This window comes from Crocodylus siamensis, chromosome 8 (assembly GCF_052110815.1).
Source record: "Crocodylus siamensis isolate JL-2025a chromosome 8, ASM5211081v1, whole genome shotgun sequence".
NCBI lineage: Eukaryota > Metazoa > Chordata > Crocodylia > Crocodylidae > Crocodylus > Crocodylus siamensis.
Window position 1 is genome coordinate 72,629,851 of NC_143402.1, and position 21,924 is coordinate 72,651,774.

The window sequence follows — 21,924 nt, forward strand, 5'->3', positions numbered from 1 at the left end:
CGTTCAGATCAATACTCTCTGCAATTTGGCTTTCCGATTTAAAAGTCAAGCAAGAAACAACAGCTAAGACGGAGCCACGCCGGACAAGTTTTGAAAGACTGCATTCTCCGCTCGCAGCAGATGCAGGCAAAGTGAAGAGACTCTGGAGTATGATGGAGGCACCAAGAGAGAAGCAACAGGAGCGGCCGAGCAGCCTAAGGATCCCAGTGGCCGGCCAGTCTCACGGGTACCCCAGGCACAGGTGCGAAGGCTAACTTAGTCCTTCCTTGGCCCAGGTGCAGACACTCACCCTCGGCTCGCTGTAAACTCGTCCTGAGCTCCAGCCAGCAGCCAACCCTTCCTGCTACCAAAGCTACCCTCTGCAGCCCTAGGAGTGGACTAAAACTCAGCTTCAGCCCCTCCAGCTGAAGCAGTGGAGCTTGGAGACCCAGGCCAGTCCCTGGACGTGACAGTCAGGGCCTTGCACTGCGCGCTCTGGGACACGGAGCCTCATGCTGGCACTGGGATGAGCTCTCGGGCTAGGCCCAAGATGCAGAAAAAACACCTCCGTGGATGGCCATAGGGAAAGGCTGGATTAGGGCAGACTGGACTAGCCATGTTGGACTGCAGTGGGGTGCTCTGGCCCTGTGGGGTAGGACCCAGGGCTACGTGGGCAGAAGGCCAGGAACAGAAGGCGCACAAGCAAGTGAGAGGTAGTAGCCCCTTGGCCAGGGCATAGGAGGGTGTCCTAGACCCGGGGCCTGAAGCTGTGACGTGTAATGGAAACTTGCACATCCGCTAGATAAAAACCACGCTGTAACCCTGAGCAGAGGGCCTAGCACTGGTGGCCACGCCATCCGGCAGCCGGGCCGCAGCAGTAGGGTCCTGTGCTGTCTGCTCCCCTCCGGCCCTTGCATTCCCGGCTGCAGTAGCCCAGCTCCACAGGAGTCCTGGGGCCAAAGGAAGCATGGCCAAGTGGGAGCGAGCTCTGGAGCAAGGACAGCCTGCGGGCAGGGGGAAGGGACAGAGCTGGGGTCTCCAGGGACTTTCCTGCCACATGCATTTTACATGAGATAATCATAGAATCGGAGAAGTCGGGTCAGAAAGGACCTTACAGATCTTCAAGTCTGACCCCCCGCCAGGGCAGGAGAAAAAACTGGGCTCAAATGATCCCAGCTAGGTAGGCATCAAGCCTCCTCTTAAAGACCCCAGTCCTTGGATGACAGATGAACTGGAGGAGGGAGCCGGCTCATGGATGGTCTCCCCAGCCTGGCTTGGGCCCGTTTCAAACACCGCTTTGGTGTCCTGAGACTTGTGAACAGGAGGAGACAAACCCCCGGGCACAAAGTATCGGCAACCTGCCGGCCTCCGTCTTGGTACAGGGATTCCTCTCTCAGGTTCAAGACCCTGCTTGAGCTCACAGCCCAGTTTTCACTTCTGTCTGGGTGTAAAGGTATGGGGCTTGCTTTAATATTCCCAGGGCACGTGTTAGCATGCACCGATGTCACAGCGTGCCGGCCTTGTAAGCCCTTGTGAGGGTGCATGAGATCCATGGTCCCCCACCACAGCCTCCAAGAAGCCCCGACCTCCTCAAACGAGTCGACAGCCCTGGCAGAAGGCTGCCGCGGAGCGCCCTTCCTTGCGCCGCTTCCCCGAGACGCGCCTGCTCCTGGCTGCGGAGGGATGGAAATCGACTGGGGTGCAGGGCAGGGTGTGTGCTGCACATCCCTCCAAGGCTGCAAAACCTGGCTGGATCGGGATGCTCTGCTCGCGCAGGCAGGCGTGTCGGGCACATACCGCACCTGATGCAACCCGCTGGACTGTCAGCCCCCCTGTGGAAATGCACCCTGGAACTACAAGGTGTCTCATCAGTAGAAGAAACCACCCAAAAAAAAAGAAAAAGAAAGTGCTGTGTAGCAAACCGCAATCTGCAACGCGCCACTGGAAGCGGCTACAAGACGACAGCCCATCCCCGAAGTCCTGGAAGCTGTCTGAGTGTGAATAAGACTCTCATGCAACTGAGGTGGTTGAGGATCTGCTCCCTCCCCCCCCCGTAAGCAACACGCATCAGTATTTCTCACACTTCTCTATCCTAATACAAGCAAGTGCTCCGCCAGTGCATCACTGAGCTTGCACAGATGTCCTCCCTTCTGGCAGCAGTGATGGAGCCCACCTGTTCTCAGTAACAGCCTGTAGCAATCGCAGCGCTGCGGGAGTTTGCTCACAGTTAAACATTTGCATCTTGGGCCTTTTATCTTACGGCCGACTTCAGCCCCTGCCCTTGTCGCGCCTTTGTGCGCTGTAGGAAAGGGCACCTAGTCAGGTGTCTGCGCCCTGTGCAAGCAGTCGCAGACCGAGCGAGGCACCTCGCATAGGCAGGGAATGCAGCCAGGGCAGACTAAAGACTACCCTGGCCCTCCACGCTCAGACAGTCATGCCAGCAGCATAAGTCACAGGGCTCCAGTCCTGCCTCTGCAAGTCCTTGCTCCGTGGTAAGGAAAGGCAATCTGGATTCATAGCAAACCTGCCTGAGCGATGAGCTGGCGGCACTCAGCAGGGCTGGGCTCCCGGCTTGGCCACCATGTGCGCCGGCACCTTGTCTGGAAAGGATGCTGGAGCCCTCTTCGAGGATCCTGGCCTAAGTAATTAAGTAATCTCCACTCTGGGAAAGCTCCATCGTTCAGTGCCCCACTTAAAGCACCGCATGTCCTGAGGTATGCTTGGCCCTTCCTGAAAAAAATTAAGCCTTTTTAGAAGGTTTCATGCCAAATCCAGTGGTTGCGCCCATTTGAAAATGTTGGCAAGTGGGGCTGGGCTGGACGTGGCGTGCTGTCAGGGCAAGTCTCAGACTGCAGGACTTCCCCCCCCCACCTGCTCCAAGGGGCAGGGCAAAAGGTGGCACCTTGTTTCTCTCATTTAAATCGAGCAGCTTTCACATAGAACAGTCTTCTCCCCTTAGGGACTGCATAAGAGCTAACAAGCCCGGGGTAGTAGTCATGTGTCTTTGAGCACACGGGGAAAGCACTCAGCTCGTGCCAATCATTGCATAAGCCAGGAGCAAACAGGCCACAACTAGACTAGCTTGCCCATGGGAACAAAGCTTGCATGGGGAGATGCCTACTGAAAGAGCAGCAAGAACGCATTTCCAGCCCAAGCCCCCATCAGCATGTGCTTCGAGCGCGCTGGTGCCATCTCCGTGCCGGCGGGGCACTTTCCAGCCGGCTCCGTGATGGTCCCAGCTGCCGCCAGTACCCCGATCCCTTTCCTAGTATTTGAACGTGGTGCGTCCAAGCAAACGGACCTTGTACACGAGCCGCGTGATCTGAATGGTGCTGGGGTTAGGAGATGCCCACTTTTTGCAGCCAGAGCTGCGGGTCTTTTCAATGGCAGTCTTTGGCTGGCTGCAGGAACTCTTGATGGAGGAAATATGGCTGTTAAGGAGAACTTAACTTTATTAGTTTAGGCACGTCTTCAGCTTGCCCCCAGAAAGAAGTCTCAGTCATGCAAGTAACCGTCTAGCCCAGTGGAGCAGAGCAGACAGCATTCAGATACAGAGGGGCAAGGTTTGGGTTATCACAGGAGTTTGCTCCTGATAGCTGGAAGGGAAAAAAAGCCACTTATGAACAGACAGATGTTTAGGCCTGGAGCTTCGAGCACACTGAGTGATTTTGGGGGGCTTCTATTTTGGGATGCCCTGTTTGACCTGGTTTTCAAATGGCACTGTCTGAAAAATGAGGTCCTGCTTCTCTAAGTTGACAACCCCAAGTCCCTGTTGGAAAAACTACGGTTAACGTTGCTTTCCTCAGAGAAATCCCATGCTGCTTCCATTGCGGCTGCCCACGTTTTCCCCGTCTGAAGAGTAGACCGAAGTAAATTCCAGGTGAGGTCGCTGTCACGGAGGCCGAGAGCTGCTTTTAACAAAAGCAAACTATGCCACGTGTCCTGAATATTCAAAATAAAAGATGGGAGATGGCATTGCAGGGTGTGCAGTGCAGCCCACAGCAGTGAATCACAGCCAAGATTATGGCCATAAATTTGCCTCTGAATGTTTGTCATTGTGTCCCTCGGCGTGTGAGCGCTGGAGGCTGCAGACGGCCCTCGCAGTGAGGCTGCCCATTTTTCAAACCTGCTCAACCCCTCCTTGCCCGGCCCCCTGCACACGCATGGGCGGTCCCTCTGACGGCAGGACATCGCCGTATGAAGACTGCAAGGAGGGGGATGCAGGTCTCCAGCATTGCTGGTCGTAGAGGCAGGTGCTGAGACTCACTGGCCGGCAGGGGCGAGGAGAGCAGCGACTGCACCTGCGTGCGCCGCCTGTACCGCGATAGCAGGAGGATCCGAGCAAGTGGAGGCCTTCAGCAGCGCAGGCGTCAACAGCCAACCCGCATCTCTGGGGGGAAGAAAAAAAGAAATGTTATTTCTCTTAATCTGTTCCTTGAGCTCAGCTTTGTGGTTTTTGTAAAGTGAAGATTAAGGGGATTTCTCCATTTTTGTTGTCTACAAAACGCATCTGATACACTCAGTTAATTTTTTGCCTGCAGCATTACATGCTTCAAGCAAGGATTGTGCCTGCCTGCCAGGTTCCCGAGGAGCTGTGCAAATGTTAAAGGGTTAATCCTTGTAATTAGGCAAGAATTACTTGTGCTCCCTTTCCTACAGGAAGGGAAACACTGAACCACAGCGTTGAGTAGCCAAGGACCTGCACTAAGGTTTGGGCCACACGTAACAGCGCTGCACATCAGTTTTGTCTCTGCATACAGCAGTTTCCCCATCTGTAAAATGAAGATTATGTTGTTGAGGTCCTTTATGAAAGGATAAAAGATGCCACTTAAGAGGTAGGCATTATTAGGAGGAGTTTCAAAAGCCCCAAGAGCACTTAACTCTCATCCAGGAGCATTAGTTGCCTAAGTGCTTTTGGAAATGCCCCAGCTGCCTACCCGCGCCGCTGGGCATGAGCAGGACTGGGGCCATCTGACCACGACAGCCGTCTGCTCCAGAAGACCCTCCCTGGGCACTGGGGCACGTACATGGTACTTGGTAGGATTGAGCCTTTGGCGTACTGACCCCGAGTCCTGCCTGGTGTGGCTTCCTTGCGGCCCACGATGCTATCCCATGGCTGCAGGCTGCCAAGGCACGGGGTATGAACAGGGTGGAAGCAGGTATTCACCATGGGTAGGCTTGCTCTGCCCAGTAAAACAGGGCAATGTAAATCCAGCAACCCTGAGCCAGGGGCTGCGGGCCAGAGCCTCCCTACTCGCTTCCCCGGCAGCACGGCCCCAGGCGCCCCCAGCCGCAAACCCTTCCTCCCTGCCCTGTGTCCCAACAAGCAGACGGTGCCGACCAGCCCCTTTCCTGCTGGCCCTGACCGCGCCGGACGAAGCCCGAACAGCCTTTCGTCGAACGGGGATGCCTGGCCCTTGCCGTCTTGGCCATGAAAGGAGCAGAAACTTTCTGCAACAATGGCTGAGTTACCCAGCCAAGCTTTCAGTTCAGATCTGCTGTGGATGCATTCACTGGCTTGAGTCCTGGGGCTAGTGTAAGGCCTCGACTGCTGCAGTGCCTCGGTTACCCTGGGTTAAGAGCTGGGCTGGGGAACGCAGGCCGTGCGACTTACCGTTTCCATGCATCGCTGGAGTAACCGAGCGGCACGAGGGCTCGTGACTTGGTCGCCCTTCGACCAAAAAACCAGCCCACCGCGTCTCCCAGCTCTCACAAATGCAGTTTCTTCGGCAAACGTCGGATGAACCCAAATCTATCCGACTGCCTCTTCAGGGAGGACCAGCTCTCGTGAGGCACTGAGCGCGCCACAAACCACTCCTGGTCCTTGGGGCCCTTCTCTTTTAATCGCGCAGTTCTTTTTACGGTAAGGGGCGTGCAGCCCCCACCCCCGTGGTTTCCCCTGGACAAAACTGAAACAGTCGGACGATCCCAGTTCTCAAGTAATAATGCCGTAAGTACTTGGAAGTGCACAAACTGGACTCCAGGTTTGCTTCCCGTTTGTCACGGAGCAGCAGCTTTGTGTTGCACGCATGACACCGTCTTTGCTGCCAAGATAAATAGCGGTGCATATTGTAACTGGCTATGGTGACACGAATACTGAGATGCGTGCATTCCTGTAGGCTGGGGGCCAAAAAGCATCCAGCACATCGGTGTGCGGGAAGCCTGTGGGCATGTGCCGAGGTACTGTATCCCATTTTGCTTTCTGTTTTATTGTGCAGTTATCGCAACATTTCCCATGCACACTGGAACGAAGTAAGAGAGCGCGGTCCGGCAGCGCAGCAAATGCAAGGCAAAGGCCGCTGTTGCTGCACGTGGTACGCTACGTCCTTGGCCGTCGTGGGGCAGGACACCAGCAGCAGAGGATGGGGATGGTGCTGCGAGCTGCTAAACAGTGCTCTGAATCCTGAACCAGAATGGCTCCATGCAAACGCATCGCTCCCCATGTCTCTGCTGCTCTGCATTTGCTCCTCTCCAGCTTGTCTGTGCAGCTTCCTAAACCCTACCCCCACTATGTACAAGCGGATCCTGGTGTGCGGGTGTGCTTAGGAGGAACGTTTGGCCTGCCCCTGGCTAACATCAGAGATGAAGATAAGTGGGTCGGACATAGAGGCCTGGGCCTTGGCTCTGCTTGGTCCCTTCCCAGTGGCTGGTATAGCATGAAAGTACCTTGGAGGTGGTTTAACCAGACAGGGGGAACTAACCCGGGCATTCGGGCATCTGTGGGCTGGCAGAGTGGGCCCATGGCCCTCGCCACCCCCAGCACTAGGCGGCATATCAGGGAGGTGTTGCACCCTCCAGCTCCGATGCACGAGCCAAGCGGTCCCTTTCACGAGCTGCTCAGGCCCCTCTAATTATTCCAGGGGCTGCACGTGGACTTGGAGAGGTGGCTCGGAGGCCGTGCTGCTTCTCCCACGTGCTTAAGCGGCAGCATCTGAGCTGGAGCGAGGGTCTCAGCGAGGACGCAGCCTCGTGTTCCTGGGGGGACTCAGCGCTACACCACGGATAATACTCGAGAGGCTGCACGGTCTAGTGATTCAACACCAGATCCAGGTCCTGCTCTAAGCTCTGCCCTCGAGTCACTGGGGGACAGCTGGTAAATCACTTCACCCCTCTGCACTTTGGCTTCCCGGCTATATAAAATCTGAAGACAGACGAAATGGAGATGGCAAGGCTTGCCTAACACGTGGGAGCTCTCCAGTGCACGTGATCCGGGTTTCTACAGAGCCCAGTAATAAATGGCTGCAGGGTGCTGCAGAAGTGCCAGCAATCGAGCTCCTCGGGGAAGTTTGGCCAAAACAAAACTTGCAGAGGGAGGACAGGGAGGGGCTGCAAACCCGTTGTGAAAACGCTGCCCGCTACCCTCGTGGCTCTGCCAAGCCGAAGGTTTCAGAGTCACCGCTTTGCTGTCAAGCCACTAGTGTGTTCCTGCACATTTTTGCTGCTTGACCAAATGTCTTTCTCTGCTGCAGGAAGGAAAGCTAACCGAGAAGCAAAGTAGCACACATTAAGGAGCAGAGCCCGTTCCTGGCACCCTGCTGACGCCACTGATATGACCATTAAAGACGTCCGTGACAGGTGCCAAGCAAACCGTAAACACTTTGTTTTGTGTTTCGTCAGTAATGAGAAAAATCAGAACGGAAAAGGGCACAACCGAGAAGGGGGTTTGGAGGTTTCTTAGGGGGTGACGTGCTGCAGAAGTAGGGCAGAAGCTTTCTACTATTAAATAAAGTCTGCCATTAAAAAAAATAAAAAGTGAGCATTTGTCATCAGGTACCAGAGTTGCGTCCTGTTCTAATTACAGTGCAAAAGCTGTGGCTTTGCATGTGCCATTGTGCTGTTACAGTGGTGTTGGCAAACAGAAGCAATTAAGCTGATAAACTAGCTGACGTGTTCAGACGGGGCCATATTTTTTGCAAGAATTTGTTACCACTGTAAACCGATACTGCTCAGGCTGCAGGCTCAGCTGGTATGAGGAGCATTAGAGAAATACCGTTTTAAGGGAAGAATAAAATGTATTTCAAATGGCTCCGCAGCAGAGCACAGTTCAGTGTCGGGAATGCTAAGCCCACAACAAGAAAACGGCAAAAAAACCTAGCAGTTTGAGCTCACTGCAATTGCAGATCTGGTAATAATGAGAGAAATGTCCTAAATCATTACAATCCAGGGTACCGCAAGCCAGAAAACCAACGGAGAAATGTTTTTATTTGTTTCACAGCTCCCAAATTCTGCTGGAGAATTTTCCATTCTTCCAGATGTTTTCTGGCAGACAGAAGGACTTTTGATTTCAAACGCCGAGCTGTCTGTGGACCCGTCGGACCGCGCTCTGATGTTCGGGAGAAGGGAGGTAACGACCGACAACGCTTCCTATCAGCACCGTTTGCTGCAGTGTGACCTGCCGCGGGCTGTCTATTAATGCCCTGTTTGCTGTACTTACCACTGTTACGGTTTTGTCTCTGCTCTGCAGGCGTTTTATTTTTATCGCGGTAGGGAGAGGACTGTGTGCGCCTCTGTGAGACAGCGTGCAAAGGGCTGGTCGCTTCACCTCTGTGCAAATAGCATCTTGGCACGCACCCTGGAGTCGATTAAATTAGGGGGCGAAAAGCTGAATATTGAAGCATTTTTAACTTTGCGTTCTTTAAATAAGCAACTACAAAACAAGGAAGCAGTCTGACAAAATTAGCAGGTCTGAAGTGGTAAAGGAATTCTCTAAGGGTCACTTGTTTATTGAAGGGGGGTTGAAAAGGACTTTTTTTATTATTTTTATTGGTAGCTGTATATGTCAACATGCAATTTCCTCCGTGCATTTTTGAGTCCAGATTAGCTGAAGTTTTAGGTGTTGGCAGACGTGCTACAATGGAAGGGAAATGCCAATGGAATAACTTTAAACATGATCCCATCCCCGATGATTCATTGGATGTGTTAAAGTTTCCTTTGAGACCATGTAAGCAATGCAGCGACTGGAGTGCAGCATGCCTGTGACTCAGCTCGGTGCAAGGCAAAGGGAGGATGTCAGAATTACTCACTGGGATAGGAGGAATCTCATTTATCTATTTATAGGCAAGGCAACTGCAAGGCTGAGCTGATCTTGTATCATTAAGGAGCTGAGTTTGCCAGGTCCCAGCAGTTCCTATTTTAGCGGTTGAACTGAAAGGCCCGATACAGGGTGCTCTTTATTTCCATTTTCAAATATTAGGAGCCCAGACCCACATTCATAGCTTCTAGCCTTTAGACAGGACAGTCAAGCCATTGAGCCTCGCCCCGCAAGCAGCAGAGGGGCTCTGAACGCCCTCATCTGAAAGTCTGAGATGCTTTGGGTAGGCAGCACTCTTCAGGAGGTCCTCAGAAGGCCCTTAATGCTCACCCAAATGCCTGAGACTAGAGCCCAAGAGATCTGCACAGCACCGATTTTCTGTAAGCACTTGCCTTCCCAAGCCGCCGTGTCGCGGCGGTCAAGTTGACCCGTGCCGTTACGTAACACTCACTGCAAAGCCCTTCCCACCGTCTGAGCCGGTTCTGGCGCTGCCCAAGCGCAGACCTCCCCCGCTTGAGAGAAAGCCCCGATGCCTGCCGCAGGAAGCAGGGGCCCGTTCTCATCCTCTTTGCCGACGGGCTGGAAGAGACACCGTGCGTGTAACCACCTTGTGCCTGCGGCGGGTTTATGGTGGGATCCTCTCTCCCAGGAGGGAGTCTTCCCTTACGCTCCGAGGCAAAGGACAGCAAGAGCGGGATGGGGTACAGACTAGGAGGCATGTCAGGGAGAGGTGCGGCACCCTCCAGCTCTGATGAACTAGTCCGACGGCGTCTCCTGCTGCCTGGCGCCCCAAGCAGCGGGGGCCTGGCTGACCTTGCCAAAACAAGGGGCTGTCTTGAGAGCAGATGAGCATGGCTTCTTTCCAGCATTGGGCTAGAAGTGTCTGCAGCCTTCGGACTCAACCTCGCTGCCAGGGAGCACGGGGTGAAGAGTGGCACAAAGAAAGGGAAATGAGCGTTTAGCTGTTCGTTGAGTCGCTAGAGATGAGGCCCCATCTGAAGTCCGGTTTAGACCGGGCCGTCTAACCACGTGCTGTTGGAGCATGTTAATGGCCAGCTTGGAGCAGGACTCGGAGTGAGAGACCTGTTGATTTGCCGGGAGCGATACCCCCACACATTGCCCCTGCCATCCTGCATTTTAACCTCCCCCAAAGTGACTGGCATGGCTGATACCCAACCAGCAATGAGGGGCTACAGGAATATTGGGCAGTGAAGGCTGGAGGGAGCCCCCTGGGTCACCCCTGCGGGCACCCCCGTCCTATGTTCCCTTTCATAAACTGATCAAGTTACATCTTAAAAAAACAGTTTCTTGCCATCTAATCTCCAGCCTAAATTTGTTCCTAGCCAGTCTATAGCCAGCATGGTGCAGGGACCGTCACATCTTCCCTCTGGGGTGTTTCCCTCCCTGATGTATGTAGGGAGCAGTCTTCCCTCTTCCAGCCTTCGCTGTGGAAGGCTAAGCGAGCCAAGCTCTTTATCCTCTCTGTTTCCCTCCTGGTCCCGCTCTGCACCTGTTCGGGTTTGAATTCATCTTTCTTGAGCACGGGTGACATGATATCTCCTGGGACCGTGTTCGCCTCTGACCGCCACGTCGGGCTGGTTGTTCATAGTCCTGTCCCGATCAACAAATGCACCCCCATCTTTTTTCTCCTCTTTCGTTTCCAACTGACGAGCTCCCAGGTTGAAGCAGAAATTCTTGTCCTTAATCCCTGAGTGCATGCCCTTGCATACTGCGCTATTGAATTTCGTTCTATTTCTATCGCTTCAGTCCTCGGCATCATCTGCTTATTGCTCGGCGATACGCTGAACCTTTACTGACCAAGTCCTCTGCCTTCTTGTTGACAGCAAATTTCATTAGTCTAATTATGCTGTGAGTGTCACAAATGGAAAGATGAGATAAGACCAGTCCTGAAACTGGTCCTGGAGGAACTCTGCCTGTGACCTCCCTCCAGTTTGAGAGTCCCCCTTTCAGCATGACTGACTGTCACCTCTCGTTTTGCTTTTCCCTGATCCACCTGATGCTCCTGTGCTAATCTCCACCTTCTGCTGACCTCCTAGTTTCCCATGTGGGAACATATCAAATGCTTTCTTGGAGTCTGGAAAACTTAGACCTAATGCATTCTCTTGGGCTAGAAAATCAGAGAGATCTCACATTAGTCTGGCACAGCCCACATTGCATCTCATCCCATTTACACATTTACCTCCAGGTGTTTAATTATTCTTTCCTTCAAAATCTGTTCTAAACTCTTGCATATTATTTAGGTCAGACTACCAGGGCTGTCGCTGGCCAACTTACCGCCCGCCCCCCCCCCCCCTTCTTAAATACAGGTACTACCTTTACTATTTTCCAAGCATCTGGTGCCATGATGACCTGATGGAGTTGTCAAAAATCCTTGCTACAGGACCTGTGATTTTGTGTGCCAGTCCTTTCCAAGTCATCCAGTTGCCATGCCTTGAGTGCTTTGAGCTCTTGGATTCTGGTTTCCATCCCAGACGTGGGACTTTCCACACCCCTACTCACTGGCCGTCCTGCCTTTGTCCCCCTGCTCAACGTTATCTTCCTTACTGAAAACATAAGCAATGCTTTAGCTGTCCCCACTTCTTTTTCCCTTGGGGTCTTTTTCTTTCTCTGGCTGAAGAACCTTTTGCTCTTTGTTTTAATTTCCTTAGCAAGGTCTAACTCAGCCTGACTTTTGGCGATATTCACTTTAGCCCAATACTTCCTGACTGCTAAGATCCAGCTTCCCTGATCAGCTTTCCAATGACTCCTTTCCCCTGCTCCTTGCAGGCTCCCTGCTTACCCTTAATATCCATTTTGAGAAGTTTGTTCATTGTTCATGCAAGTAGGTCTGGAACTTTACCCTACAAGGTTTTCTTCCCTCTGCTTGGGATACGAATTCCAGATAGTTTCTGCACCTTTGACTCGAACGTGGGAAGAGGTCTGGAAATACTTTTTGAGTCCTTGAGCTCTTCAGCCCAGTTAACTTCACTTGCTAGGTCTCTGAGTTGCCCTAAGTTGACCTTTTTGAAATCAAATGCATTTGAGGATGTGGTTGTACACATACCTAAGACTGGTTCAGCACATCAGGCACATCCATTACACATTTCTGTTCCTTAATTGGGATCCTTTGGAGGCTAATAAGTTTAACACACAAACCAGTAAGAAAGAGAAGCTAAAGGAACCCAAATTGCCTCTCTTTCTACATCAACCCGTTACTATCACTAATCCTTCCCCCCACCCCGCATTATCCTGCCCTAACTAGTCACAGATCCCTGGTGATCACATACCATCCCGCACTGGAGATCACATCTCCAAGGACATTTACCCAGTGCTGCCTGCCCCCCTGCCTTTCCAACCACCCCCAACCTTGCCAGACTCACCATCATGATCAGACTCTTACCAACAAACGCCTAATCCCACACGTGCCTATTGCAACATGTGATATCTCTCGTTCAGCACGCCACCGTCCCACACAGAAGCTATATGGGGGAAATCAAGTCTCCAAGACGAGCTTCCACAGAAACACGGTAGTGGCTAATGAACCATCTCACGAGCGGGAGACCACGCTAACAAAACAGCCACTCCATCTCCGACTTCGCAGTTGGCGTCCTTGAACAAAACCTACGCGAGCCCTTTAGGAAGGCAGGCCTGGGCACAGAAAGTCATAGCTTTACTGGACAGCAGGAACTAGGGACTTGGTTTTGTGGCTAAATAAGACTTCCTGCTCACTCCTCCCTCTGCTAACTTCTCTTTGCCCAGCAGGCGATAATGACCCACTTCTCTCTCTCAAGTGGTCATAATTAAATTGAGCTAAAATGATTTTCTGTACTTACCCTGGACTGCGACTACTACTTGTCCAGACCTGATGAAGGGTGCTTGATGCCTAAATGCTTGTCTAACACCTCTCCCCACTCTCCAAGCTGGTCCAACAAAGATACTACACCTCACCACACATCTTATTTTTCCTATGATCAGGGTAATTCAGCACCTTGCTGCCATTCGTGAGGTTGAGAAGGGCTTTTTCCATCACTTTGCAGGCAACTGTAAGACGAACGGGGCTAGGTTTTTGCAGGTGTTAAGTGTACAAATGTGCCGTCGGGCACCACACTGGATTTTCAAAAAGTCTGCGGTTTACTCACGAACCAGGGGCTCGATGCACCAGTTCTCAGCTGCCAGCTCAGACCCAAGCCACCCAAGCAACCTTGGGGAAGTTGTTCAAGGGCAGATGAAGTACTTGGGTGTATAATGGTGCTGCTGGTCATCCCATGAAATAAATAGGAGCAAGATGATGTTGAGAATCCTACTAGGCTCCTAAATACCTTTGACAGGGCTGAGCCCTGTGTATCCAGGGGGTCTGTAGAGGCAATAGGACCTTGAACCCCATAAGCTCAAGCTCTCAGCTGCTGAGTCAACCACAAAACCTGCCTCCCTCCTCTGCCACTGAAATATCAGGCAAGTTACTTGTGCTTCTGTGCGCCCCTTCTTTCAAATGGGCCGATGTACTATCCTACCATCCAGAGCTGGACGAGACCAGATTTATCATAAAAGACTAAAAGGCCCGTAGCTGCTCCGATGAGGGGGCGGACTAAACATTGCAAATAGATCAACTGTCATTTGCAGCGGGTAAGGCTGCCATAAGTGAAGTGGTGTCTGAAAAATGGCAGAAGATGAGCTGGGATAAGAAGGGCACATTTCACTTCTTCTCTCCTCTAAAATACTTTGAAACCTTGGAATAATTGGGTGTATAAGTGAAACTGCCCTCAGGCATCTCTGCTGTGAGTGACCAGAGCTTTGCTGAGCATCTCCTGACCTTAGCAGCACTGCAGGAGTGGGCTTTTTTTCCCCCTCCCTAACAGCAATCTCTTCTTGAACAGTCCCATTGCTGCAGGAAGCACAAGGCAGCCTTGTCTCCCAGGTGTCCGGACCTTCTTTTCAGGCCTGTTTATTCCTTCACTCGCATTTATTTTTGGCATTGAAAGAGTAACACAACTCTGCATTAAAGGGACAGTGTACAGCTGAAAATTGTGGCTGGAGTCCTCCCTCCCGGGGAAAGGCAATGGAAAAGACCCAATGAAAGACGCAATGCTGGCAAAACCTGGCTGCTCCTGGGCACAGTTCTGCTCTTCCTACCTAGGGAAACAATGCTGACGACTGTGGGACACCCCCGGTTCTCACCAGCAGAAATAAGAGTAAAATCAGGCCGAAGGCAGCTTGGCTTGTTTGTGCACTGAATACCAAAAGCCTCTCTCATTTACACTGGCCTTTTATTTGAAACAGTGACTCTCAAGCAGGGTGCTGTGGGCTCCTATTAAGGGTGACACAGAGTGCCGGGCAGAATTAGCACGCTTCGGTGTACAAACAGCCACATGGGATGCACACGATAAACCCCCAGATTTCAATTGGGGCTCCACAGTGTCAAAAATGTCCTGCCCTGCCGGGGTCTTTCTGAGGTCTTTGCAACAGAAGACTTGCTCCATTATTTTTCTGCGGACAAAAACGAAGAGGTGGCGTTTTACAAGGAGGGCCTCGAGTCTTTAACAAATTTGAGAACCACTAATTTAGAAGAACCCCAGGCCTAATTTTCCATTGTCCTGCTGAGTTGTTGTAACCGTGGTTTTCAAAGCAGCCCAATGGAGTTAGATGCCCACAGCCCATTGCATTCCAGGTCACCCTTTGAAAATCCCAGGGCTTCATTAATATTGGTCTAAGAAGGGGAGTCATAACTCCCAGCACACTGAGGAGGCAGCCTGCTCTAATAAGATGAACCAGCTTTAGGGGAAGAGGCTGCCAGAGACCTGCATCAAGATACAGAACGAGCGGAAAATCCGGGGTTTCCAATGCACAGAGACTTAAGCCTGGAGGCAGTGATCTCCCGGCTCACGGGCCCAATTCTGTCTGTTGCCACCAAAGCGGCGTGAAGGGGCTTTGGTCACAAGGTCTGGTTCATCTCTTGCTTGCACCAGTATTAGACTTTGCTCTCCGTGGAGGTGCTCCTGGATTTATGCTAGCGTGGCTGGAGCAGATCAAGCCCACGGGCTGCAGCAGGAGCAGGACCGTGCCTAAGAAACGGAGGCAGCGATCGCTGGCCACAACAGAAATGGAAAACTGAAGGGGAGGCTGGGTCTGTCTCGAATTCTGAGCATGTTCGCTGAATATTAACGATGCATTAGTTATGGCAGGGTAAGTGCTGCTGGAGTCTTGGCTGACTTTGGCAAGGGGCACTTTGAGACGGATAAAACAGTATTTTCATTGCTGAGAGTTTTCCACCGGTGGTCAGTGGTGCCCCCAGGGACGCCCAACGGACTCAGGATTGTCTTCGAAGAACTGCCGGGCTCAGGTCTCGCGCCGCTAAACCATGAACCGAAACACCCACGCCGGCTGCCTGAGCCGGGGTCCAGACTGCGCGCGAGCGGCAGCAGCCCAAGTGGGTCTGGTTCGCCCACGGAGGTGGGGAGAAGCAGCGCTCTGGAAATTTTGCGCATATAAAATACCAAAAAAAGGGAAAACGGAGGCATTGAACAACCATGGACACATTGAGAATTCAGTCACGTTTGTTCAGAAACTTGCAGCTTCCTTGCAATACCAATAATGATTATTTATAGCCCTCTCCACGAGGAAATTAGTCGAGAAAAAATGAATGATTATAATGTAATACAGTCACCACTAGGGAGAAGTCTGGCTCAAGGAGCAGACAGCTAAAATACCACAATATTTTTCTATCTAGAACTATACGGGTTAGTGTAACTAGCATTTGTGTATTTTATATATAAGACCCAGTTCTTTATGACTAATGCCCATTTAACAGCAGCTGAACTTCCCTGGAGTTTCTCCTGGCTTACACCCATGTGAGATGAGGTCTCAGACAATATTCTGTTTATATTTCAAATTCCATCGCCATTTGCTAACGGAGATCTGCAGTTCGGCGGCAGGAGGGGTTGGAGATAAGGGCACTCTAGATGGCACGCTGGTTGTGACTCTTATTTCTATCGCAGCAGGACTGAAGAGGAGCCAGGCTCTGCACAACCCCATGGTGAGAGACGGTCGTGCCCCAGAGAGAGCTCGTGACCAAACTAGGTAAAGAGGCGGAGGGAAAACAGAGACCAAGAAGGGAGGAGGAAGCGGTGCAAAGTCAGAGCCGTGGCCTCCCAATGCCCGGCCCTCAATCCACTCCTCCGTGTGCCCTCCCCGCCCCGTCTTTGCCAAACTGCTGTAAAGCGTAGATGTTGCATGCCCTCAACTGCAACCCCAGCCCAGGCTGAGAAGACCTGGTGTAGGTAAAAGTGTGCACAGGGATGGGTATTTCTTGCCTGTCTCCATGGCCATTCCCAACCCTTGCACTGACTGACTGGTCCCTGCAGAAACCACCCTGTGTGCTCCATGACCACGCTGCCGTGCAGCTCGCCTTGTCTGATGCTCTGACAATTCGATGGCGCAGCCACATCGTAACTCGTAACACTTCCCAGTCCCGTGCGTGCATCTCTGGAGTAGACACCAGCCTTCGGATACGCCAATGGTCCTGTGGTAGTGCAGCTAGCCATACCCTGTTCAGTGCTGAAATACAATTCCACCATTAATTTATACACAAAGACATGCCGTAGTCATTGTGATAATAATGTAATGGAGAGCAGTCCATTAACGAGGATCGGTTGTCTGCAATAGGCAAATTATTTTCAAGTTTCCATCAGTATTAAGATATACTCATTATCTCTGTTTTATTCCCCCCCCCCCACCTCTGCACCACATCCCTTCTTTATCTGTTTTTGGTGCATTAAAGGTACCAGTTGGGGGAACTGGGCCAACTCTGCTGTCTCGTCCACGGAGGTAACCTCAGTGAGACGGCTGGAGTGTTTCAGGGTAATGGGAGGGAAGAATTGGACTGACTGTGGTTATATGTTCCCTACAGAGTCACACTGTACTAGTCTGCAGCTCAAGATTAAATGCAGTGTGTTTTCAAGTGGTGAAACACCCTAGCAGCAGTTGAAAGTGAAGTGGAATTCATAAATGCCCTTTTCATCTGTATCAAACTGCTATGAGGCGCAGTTATGTTCATTAATGATGTCCTTTAAACCACATTGTGAAATTCCATTAACAATAAATGCTTTAAAAATGTATGATGGGCTGTAACAGCTGATTTATTGGAGGCTAAAACTATTAACAGTGTATGCAGCCTGAGCATATTTAAGGCTATTGAGCATGCTGGAGAGTGCCGTATGATGTATTAATCCATGTACCACTTAGACAGTGTAAATAAACTTTCTTCCTGGCTCTGATGGTCTGAATTAGCAAGGTGCCCCCCAAGCTAACAGCATTTTCCACCCTACTGAAGTCCCTTAAGCACTTGTCCTACAAACAAGGGGCAGGCGGTTATTGCCCACCGCGGGGGTTTCTGCTCAGCACCTTAACGCCCAGGTATAAAGTGGCTGTTTTTAATCAGATCTGCGAACCTGCAAGAGATGATCAATCCCTTTTACTACCAGTTCCTTTTACCATTGTCCTTTTACTGCGGGGCACAGCTGCTTCCCATTTGCAGCCCAGAACAACCATGCCACAGGCATCCAGAACTGCTGCATCATTCGTTCGCTGCCTGGGACCGTGCCCTGCTGCCTCAGCAGACGGATGCTTTTAAAGATGCACTTTCTTCTTTGCCCAGGAAACTCTGAGTCAGAGATGAGATGGAGGCAGCGGGAGGGCGTGCTAGATGCAGGCACAGCGGGTGACCGAGTGATGCAGCAGTCCTGGGCTGCTCCGGCTGGAGGCAAGGAGCTAGCGAATGCCAGCATTTCCTCCTGCAGGGAGGGAGCCGCTCTCCAAGCTTCACCTCCCATCGCTGATCATCCCCCAAATCTAAAACTGCACAAACGTGCTGCCCCACAGATGCCTTGGGCAGGCGTCCCATGGTTTTTAATCTGCTGTGTAAAAATGCCGTGTGATTACTGGAGTGCAAAACGCCTTCGAGCTGCACACGTTGAATTCACCGGGGATGGGCAGGCGGATCTGTAATACAGGATGATCAGCGCTCGGCGTCCGCTTGTTCCACTTACGAGGGGGGGAAGCGGAGCCAATTAGCGGCAGCCTGCATCTTCTGTAACAGCTCACACGCCAACTTGTTAGATTGATTATTATCTGTCCCGGCTGAGGTTGCAGCTCTCTGATTACTTCTGACCGAATGCAAGTAAAAAACACGTAATTACGCGGGCCAAGGCATAGATAGCTGGCAGCTACAGATGTTTAATGCTTCACAAGTAAAAACATGAAGTATATCCCAAGGGGAAAAAAAAAAACAAAAAACCTTTAAGTACATGTTTATAGTCTGTGACATTTTAATTCAAGCACTTACACTCTTCAGGCCAGCGTAAACGGCTGGGTTCTTGAAGGGGAAATGCTAGATGACGTAGCACACAGGGCACAAGAGACCTTCTCCAGCTTTGGCTAGCCAGACGAAACCAGCCCAGACCAACGCAGGTGGGACGCTGCTTGGCACCTCTCAAGCACTGTCATCCCTGTCCTGGGTCATCTCCTTCCTCTGCTACCTTGCTCCAGTGGTGAAGAAAAGTAGGGATGCCCAGCCGTGAAGGAGTGAGGAAATGGGCCACTGAAAAGGAGAGCGAGGCTGATAGGGAAAATTGAGAGAGAGAGACTCACCATGGAAGTACCCAGAGATGGGGTAAGGAAAGGAGATGTGTATTCCCTCTGGGAGGATGGGCAGAGCAAGCTGAATATAATGTGCTAAAAGAACAGGAAGGCAATCCGAGTAGAAATATGGAACAAGAGAGCAAGAATAACAGGCAGCGTTGAGGGGAGGAGAGACCTGGCGGATAGAGGAAAGCAAGCAAGGGAAAATTGGGAGGCCTATAGACTACAAAGGAAAGTGTAGATGCAGGCAAGAACCAGCTGGTGAAACTGGGCATAGGTGCACCTGCCTCGGTGGAGCCCCACTGGCTCGCCTCAGCGGGGGGAGATGTATTGAACATAACCAGCCACTAGTTTGTGGCCGAATTGCTAGACCTGCTTAGCAAGCCTAGCTCCCGCTGACACTAACGGGGCCTAGACACGTTTGCCACAAGGCAGTCGTGCCCCAACGCATGAGAAGAGCATGCCAGCTTGCACACCAGAACTGGCACCTGCTTTTTGCTTTTTTTTTAGCCGTCTCGTCTGGGCTGCCCCACTGAAAGCAACGGCAGTAAGGCTGGGGGAGCCCAGCCCAGCAAAACTGTCACCCATCGTCTGTTTGCCAGTCATCAGAGGAGCAGTTTGTCTTGCTTTTGCCGACTGCCTGGTAAGGGCCATGATTGCCATGTCTAAGTAAAGCCTGAGTAGGGGTGAGAGGCATCCGTTCTGCTGGTTAAAGTGAAATGTTTGGCTTGTTGGCACGGCTTGTTTAGTTTGGCTCTCACCATGCGGTCGCTGTTATTAGAGTAAGCAATAAAAATGCATTAAACTACATTAAAACAACATGGAGCCTGCAACCCCAACCAAAAACAGCAAGCGTTTCAGTGCTGAGACAGCCATTTGCACCTTCAATCGCTATGTTGCACTTAAGGATGGTGGAAGCAACCTCACAACTACAGTCGATGGTTAGGGGCATCGTCCTGGAAGCCGCAAAGCCTGGGTTCAATCCTCCTGCCCTTAATGTCCGGCGTGGCTGCTTAGGCCAAAGGGGAAGTGGGGGGGGCGTTCAGCCTCCTCAAACCCCAAACTAAAGTTGTGGCCACACTACAACAACACTAGGGCAGCTAAAGCTCTCAGGGGGAGACCCAACCTTGCGAGCATGAAGGACGTTTCTGGCCCCAGAGCAACCCCAGCTCCCCAGCAGCTGCTTTCTGCCAACAGCTGCATCCACGTGGGGGTTTTGCGGGCAGTGATGGGGGATGATGGTTTCACATCCCTGTTCGATGCAGCACTGTCAGCACCCTGTAACACAGCAGGGATGAGGCCTGAGCATGTCTGAAGAAGCTGGCCCCCAGCTTCAGTGAAGATCTAACAGCCCTTTGCACCTCAGTTTCCCCACCAGCAAAGGGAGGAGGCCCCCGCCCTCTCCCCCAGGCACATTGTGCAGGTGGAGCCATGGCGCTTGCCAAGCACTCGGACAGCCTCAGCCCAATGGCGCTGTTGAAGCACGATGCTCTTTCTATCACCTTCCCGTCCTATGCGCGAGCGTCTGCAGCTCCTGTTACAGGAGCGCGCTAAGTCTGTCTGCAAATACACGGGTCTCAAAAACACGTAGCATAAGCCTGGGTTTTGTCACGCCCGTACACTTTACTGCATGCTGTATGTGGCTGCCTCCGTGCAGAACTTTGCATTCGCTTTTCAGAGAATTAACATGCAAGCGCACTGCCCCGAGGGGTCCGGTTTTTGGTGTTGAAGCCGTCCCTCCTCTTCTCACTTGAAAACAGACCAGGATGGCCACGGGTACTGAGCTTAACCATGACCTTGAAGTCCTCATTCACCTCGGGAATGTGTCTTCATGCTTTGGTCGGCATTTTAATAAGGGGCACTTCAGTTCTTCCACTGCCCACTCCTCCTTCCTTTTGGGAGCTAGTTTTCAGCCTCTCCTGTTTGCAAAGCCAAATCCTGTTTAACACAGTTACCTTTCTTTGACACGGGTAATGGTCAGACCTCCAATAATTAGGTGCCTAATTAGTCCATTCATTAATTATTTCCATTTATAGGGCTTGGCTTTATTACCTATATCGGTAGCATAACATTCGGTGGTCTGACCTGCCAGCTGGATTTGGGAAAGGCAATATTTAATTTTTCCAGTGCCATTCTCATGGGGATCAAGCTATTCTTGGACGGTTTTTAACTGCCGTGCCTAGCAGCCTGCTGTCCGCCGTGCCCTGTAGGTACCACTGCAGGGCTCCAGAGCCCGTGGCCTGCCGCGCCTTGGCTCACACGTGCAGAAAGTGATATATGCCTGTCACGTGGCAGGGGCCGCATTCACGTGAGCCACCGGCTGTGGCCACAGACACCGCTTCATGCCATAGTTGCTTCTCTTCATCTCTACTACTGCCCCAGCGTTACAAAAAAGACAGGGATTCCTCCCACCTTCATCTGGCTGCGACTTGCCAACGCACTTGCTGCCACGGCAGTGTTTGCACGCGGCGAGCAGAGGGCAGGTTTTGAAAAAAAATCAAACTCAACTCTATTTTGGTTCTGACTCTTCCCAGCCCTCAACCCAAATCATCTGCAGCACCCAGCTCTTGGATCCTGCCAGAGGCCCAGCTCCCTGGGGCAAACCCAGCCTTTTTTATTTGTCCATCCAGCATCAAATGGTGATGATTGTTGATTGGGCTTCCTAAGTGCTACACGGCAAAGCATATGAGCCACAGCATCCCTAGAAAGCGTGAAGTCAGCCTTGTTGGCCTTCACCTGCTGGTTGGCAGTGAGCAGACATCACCACCAGCTCTGCAAAGCATATGCACAGCTAGGTGCTCCTGGCAGCTCCACAGGTCGCAGCTGTGCTGGCAGAGCCTGAAGGGCCCCCTGGGAAGGCAGCAGCTGCTGAAGGGACAGTGACAGCCCGCAGTAGGCACAGAAGGGACAACCGATGCCTTCGGGAGGTTGGTGGACACTGGCAGGAGCCTTGCTCCACTTAGCAGCAGGGGCCCTTCAGAGACACCCAAAGCTTTGCTGGCAGAACTGTGCAGGGCAGCCCTCGTCTTGCGCTTGAGAAGGATGCAAGGCGAGAGATGTCCCTTCGGACATCCACGGATACAGTTCAGAGGATGGGCTTGAGGCCGGAGGTGGGAATTACAAGACCTGGATCACCAGCCTGAGCAATGGCTGCATGTCCCTCCCAGAGGGCTCCCTTTTTCGGGGTGGGGGGAAATGGCGAGTTAAGATGCAACAGCAGACCTCACAGGCGGGGAACGTGTTTCTGTAGGCTTGACCTCTTGCAAGTACAGCAATTGTTT

General features: G+C 52.0%; 1 long non-coding RNA gene across 8 annotated transcripts in view; it reads left to right on the forward strand.

Annotated features, from left to right (window-relative positions):
- The window catches only part of LOC149859034 (uncharacterized), a 40,335-nt gene extending 23,214 nt beyond the window's left edge, over positions 1–17,121 (forward strand). For 3 of the 8 annotated variants that reach the window (XR_016443785.1, XR_016443784.1, XR_016443781.1), the window contains 3 exons: positions 6,198–7,554; positions 8,195–8,323; positions 16,003–17,121. This is a non-coding gene — a long non-coding RNA (uncharacterized LOC149859034). Of the gene's footprint in view, positions 1–73; positions 7,555–8,194; positions 8,324–16,002 lie in introns of those variants that run through there. The other 5 variants (XR_016443782.1, XR_016443780.1, XR_016443783.1 and 2 more) reach the window with 5 other exon arrangements.
- Positions 17,122–21,924: the final 4,803 nt, after the last annotated feature.